General features: G+C 49.2%; 1 pseudogene; it reads left to right on the top strand.

Annotated features, from left to right (window-relative positions):
- The first annotated feature begins 4,038 nt into the window (after positions 1–4,038).
- Positions 4,039–4,942, top strand: LOC129630598 (CTD nuclear envelope phosphatase 1-like; annotated as a pseudogene).
- The last annotated feature ends 476 nt before the right edge of the window (positions 4,943–5,418 follow it).

The raw sequence follows: 5,418 nt of genomic DNA on the forward strand, positions 1-5,418 counted from the left end.
ATGTTTAAACAACTAAGATGACGGTTCCTTTCTCCTAACCCCCAAATACCTGTTTATGTCTTCCTAACAGTTACACCATTTTGTCCTTTTCAAAATGGTGGCAACATATCATTATATCTTTATCCCTTCCCCTATGATTAGTTGGGAAATTGATCTCCAGGCTGCAACCCTAATATCAGCTCATGCGAGAGCCTAGACCAGAGACCACAAATAGGTTTTATTTTACATGCCAAATCTAATTAGTGGTGGAGGCTGTATGGAGAATTGTGCTGAAAAAGATTGTGAGGTTCTATCCAAGTTGAGCCAGAAACAGTGCTAGGATCAATTGATGTTGTCTACCAGATGCTTTTGAACTGTGGTGTTGGAGAAGGCTCTTGAGAGTCCCTTGGACTGCAAGGAGATCCAACCAGTCCGTTCTAAAGGAGATCAGTCCTGGGTGTTCTTCGGAAGGAATAATGCTAAAGCTGAAACTCCAGTACTTTGGCCACCTCATGTGAAGAGTTGACTCATTGGAAAAGACTCTGATGCTGGGGGGGATTGGGGGCAGGAGGAAAAGCGGATGATAGAGGATGAGATGGCTGGATGGCATCACCAACTCGATGGACCTGAGTCTGAGTGAACTCCAGGAGTTGGTGATGGACAGGGAGGCCTGGCGTGCTGCGATTCATGGGGTCACAAAGAGTCGGACACGACTGAGCGACTGAACTGAACTGAACTGAACCAGAGGCAGAGAAAAAGAACATTGACATCATTTGTGCATGCTTGCCATCTCAGGCCAAGACATGTCACCACAGGTCCAGGTATAACTCCTGGGAGTGTACAAACAACATTTAATTTTAGAGATCTCATTAGGTCCCCACAATACCTCGATGAAGTAGGTGGGGCTTAAATTATTCTGACCACTTTAGAGATTGGGGAAATTGCAATACCAAGGCTCCTTTGAAAAGAAAAACCATAGAACCAGAATTTCTGTGCATCTGACTCCTCCTGAGAGAGAAGGCCACAGAGATGTGGAGAAAGGCCCAACACGGACCATCCCATGATATCCTGTCATTTTCTTCTGTTCTGTAGTGATCTTGTGAATTCATTAATCATTTAAATATTCCCTCCTATTGCAGATGGATTTTTGCCATATGGTGGAGATCATGGCTAAATCCTCATTCCATCACCCAAAAATGGGAATGAGTGCTTTCCTCCCAGCTGACTTGGAAAACTCCCAGGGAAGCATTCTAACTGGCCCAGCTCGGGTCAGGTGCCCACCTCGGGTCAGGTGCCCACCTCTTAGGTCAATCACTGTCACCAGGATGGTGATGGATGGCTTAACTCTCCCCCACTCTCTTTGACTTCCCTTGCAGCTCAGTTGGTAAAGAATCTGCCTGCAATGCGAGAGACCTGGGTTCAAGCCCTGGGTTGGGAAAAGCCCTGGAGAAGGGAAAGGCTACCCACTCCAGTATTCTGGCCTGGAGAATTCCATGGACTGTATAGTCCATGGGGTCACAAACAGTCGGACATGACTGAGCCACTTTCACTTTCACTATCTTTGAGGGCTCTGTCACGAAAAGAGGAAGTGAGCTCTCCAGGATTTGCTGTAAGCCAGGCAGCCACCCCCAAATCTACAGGTAGCAGACCCTTTCCTCCCAAACTGCACATACTCACAAGTGTGCAGTTTTTCGCATACAATGGTAACGAGTTGTCAGACCCTTCAGGCCCCTTCTGGTCCCTTAAGTTAACCCTGTTTACCAAAAATTTGAATTGTCAGTGGAAGAGTTCCAAATGGCTGATAATCTGTAGGGTCTGTTTCCTCCCAGTAGCCCTTCAAATCCTATCCAGCTTTATTCTCCTAATCTGCCCCCTTTTTAGCCCACCTTGGATCTTCATCTCCATCTTCACTTCGTCCCCCTTCCTAGCACTCACTAGTCCAACCCCACTAGGAAGATAGGAGGCCATTGGCTGTGCAGGGAGACCTGGAAAGAACCACAAGATATTCATCAACTTTGCACTTCACCAGGGAGTTAAAGGGCAGTGGTTCAGACAGTAAAGATTCTGCCTGCAATGCAGGAAACCGGGGTTCAATCCTTGGGTTGGGAAGATCCCCTGGAGAAGGAAATGGCAATCCACTCCAGTATTCTTGCCTGAAAAGTCCCATGGACAGAGGAGCCTGGGGGGCTGCGGTCCATGGGGTCGCAAAGAGTTGGACACGTCTGAGTGACTAACACTTTCAGGGAGTTAAAACACTGACAGTGAATTACCAATTGTAGTACAGAAATAAGAGATTTGCTCTCAGAAAAGAGGGTGGTAGGTTCTTTATAAAAAGGCAAGGAATATTTTTTTAATATGTCATAAACAGCCTGGTGGGCTGCCGTCTCTGGGGTTGCACAGAGTCAGACACGACTGAAGCGACTTAGCAGCAGCAGCAGCAAACACTCATTTGAAAACTGCCCCAGAACAAATTGGAAGCCAGGACAATTCCCAGGCATTCACTTATTAGAGCTGGAAGCCACACGTACTTCCACACTGCATTCTTTCCACACGCATATTTACACACAATGTACATAAAGAATGACCTCCTTTCCCGCTCCGCCCTTCCACTGCCTGCAATGGTAACATTTACTGGAGATTTTATTACAAAAGCCACAAAATGAAATTCTAATCAATAAGAGTTTGCAGGATGGTGAAAAAAAAAAAAAAGAATACATTCATAGGTAAAAGATGTTATTATCTCAGTTCAGCAACTATGAAAGAGAAATAGATGAAAAAATCTGGGTTTTATATTAAAAACCGGCACAGCTGTAGAGTTACATAATAAAGTATTGCCTGTATCCATGGAAATGGAGAGTAATTGATGCACCACAAGTTATTTTTATAAACCCAAACAAAAAAATTCCATCCGAAATGTCTTTCCCCGTTTTGGGGGCATTGTATATTTTGTATCTGTACATAATGCACACATTGAGAGTGTGAATGCACTCATTATTGATCAGCCGTGTTGAATAGGGCATGCTGCTTTCCCTGAATATTCAAGATTAGAATCCTGCGGCCTAGCTCCCACTCCTTCTTCAAAGACTTCCTCTGAATAAATCGTGCAGTGCTTTAAAATTCAGGCAGTTCCAACTCAGGGGAATAAAGGAGCCCATTCCTGGGGCTGGAGATGTTGGAGGGAGCGAGTTTGGAAGATGGAGATTCTGCAAAACTCTATACACTTGACTCCCGCGAAGTACCGGCTAGTGGCTCGCCCCTCTCCCCTCCCCCAAAATATCCACACAGCGCTCAGCACAGAGCTGGTCCTTCAAAAGAGCCAGGATGCACAGCCCATTGCAGTTTCCCTAATTAAAATACAGATTCCAGGGGACTTCTCTGGTGGTCCAGTGGTTAAGAATCTTCCTTCCGATGCTGGGGACGCGCGGGCTCCATCCCTGGTCAGGGAACTAAGATCGCACATGCTGTCGGGCAACTGGACAGCCCACGGGCTCCAACTACTGAGCCTGTGCCCTCTAGAGCGCATGCTCAGAAATAGAAGGCGCCCCCACATGCAGAAAGCCGGTGTGCCACATTGAAGAGCTGGTGTGTTGCAGTGATGACCCAGCAAAGATAAAATTTAAAAAACAATAATAGACCCTCCGCTTACCCCACTTCCCCTTCCCCTTCCCCTTCCCCTTCCTTCTCCCTCCCTCCCTTCTCCCTAACCCTCTCCCCCATAGCCCCCTCCCCCAATTCTCCATCCCCTTCCCTCCTCGTCTCGGAGGACCCCACTGTAACCCAACCTGTCTCGGCCCGCAACCTCGGCGAAGCCGTCTGTGCCACTACCCGCCCATGTGGGCCCCTGCGGGCTGCCCACGCCTGTCCCGCAGCTCCCCGTTCCGCTGGGCTTTCCCCTCGTCGTGGGTGGCTTTGTGAGCCGCCCGCTCCGTGGCCCTCTCTGCAGCCTCCTCTGCCACTCGGGGCCCCCGTTTCCCCTCCCGGTGGCGGGGGGCTGCCCCCGGGGGGCTGGCGGAGCTGGGCCGCTGGGGCCCCGGGGCCAGCGGTGCCGGGGTCATCGGGATGATGCAGACTCAGTGTCTGCTGGGGCTGCGCACGCCAAGCTCTGGAGCTTCTTCATTTACCTTATGCAGAGGCAGATCCGCAAGGTAATTCAGTACCAAACTGTCAAATATGGCATCCTTCCCTTATCTCCTGTGTCCCGGAATCAGCTAAGCCGGGTGAAGAGGAAGATCCTGGTGCTGGATCTGGATGAGACACTTATTCACTCCCATCATGATGGGGTCCTGAGGCCCACAGTCTGGCCTGGAATGCCTCCTGACTTCATTCTCAAGGTGATAATAGACAAACATCCCGTCCGGTTTTTTGTACGTGAGAGGCCCCATGTGGATTTCTTCTTAGAAGTGGTGAGCCAGTGGTAGGAGTTGGTGGTGTTCACAACAAGCATGGAGATTTATGGCTCTGCTGTGGCAGATAAACTGGATAATAGAGAAGCATTCTCAAGAGGAGATACTACAGACAGCACTGCACTTTGGAACTGGGCAGCTACATCAAGGACCTGTCTGTGGTCCACAGTGACCTCTCCAGCATTGTGATCCTGGATAACTCCCCAGGGGCTTACAGGAGCCATCCAGACAATGCCGTCCCCATCAAATCCTGGTTCAGTGATCTCAGTGATACCGCCCTTCTCAACCTGATTCCAATGCTGGATGCCCTCAGGTTCACCGCTGATGTTCGTTCTGTGCTGAGCCGAAACCTTCACCAACATAGGCTCTGGAGACAGCTGCTCCCCCTCCACCTGAGTTGGGGTGGGGGGGAAGGGGAGGGTGAGCCCTCGGGATGCCGTCTGATGCCCTGTCCAACGGTGAGGACTGCCTGGGCAGGGTCTGCCCCCCTCCCACCCCTCTCTCCCTGGGAGCCTTGCACTCTCTACGGAATCCGGATGCACACAAGGGCCATATCCTGAAGCAGCCTCACTCTAACTTCGTGTTCACACTCCTGGAAACCCCAGACTGGGACGTAAGCGGAGACCTAGGAGAGCCCCAACAGTGTCTGGTGGAGAGACACGACTGGCCAGAGTGAGACAGACATTTGGTAATCTGGGAGACTCAAAAGAGAAGCCAAACCAGCTTTGTTGTGATTTGATTTTTTTAAAACTCTTGTGCAAAACTGATCTAATTCTTCACTCCAAGGGCTGGGCTGTGGGTGGGAAACTGGGATTTTGGGCCACTGGACTTCCCCCAGACTTGTCGTCTCCCTTACTTTCCCTCTATTTGCCCTTCCTCCTAGATTCCCTCAGATCTATAACTAGCTTTCTCTCTCTTTTTTCCTTTCCTCTCTTTTAAACCATGCATTATAGCTTTGAAACCAAATAATAATAATAAATTTAAATTAAAAAAATTTAAATACAGATTCCAGGACTCCCCCTTTAATCCATGGATT

Source organism: Bubalus kerabau, chromosome 17, assembly GCF_029407905.1.
Source record: "Bubalus kerabau isolate K-KA32 ecotype Philippines breed swamp buffalo chromosome 17, PCC_UOA_SB_1v2, whole genome shotgun sequence".
Lineage (NCBI taxonomy): Eukaryota > Metazoa > Chordata > Mammalia > Artiodactyla > Bovidae > Bubalus > Bubalus kerabau.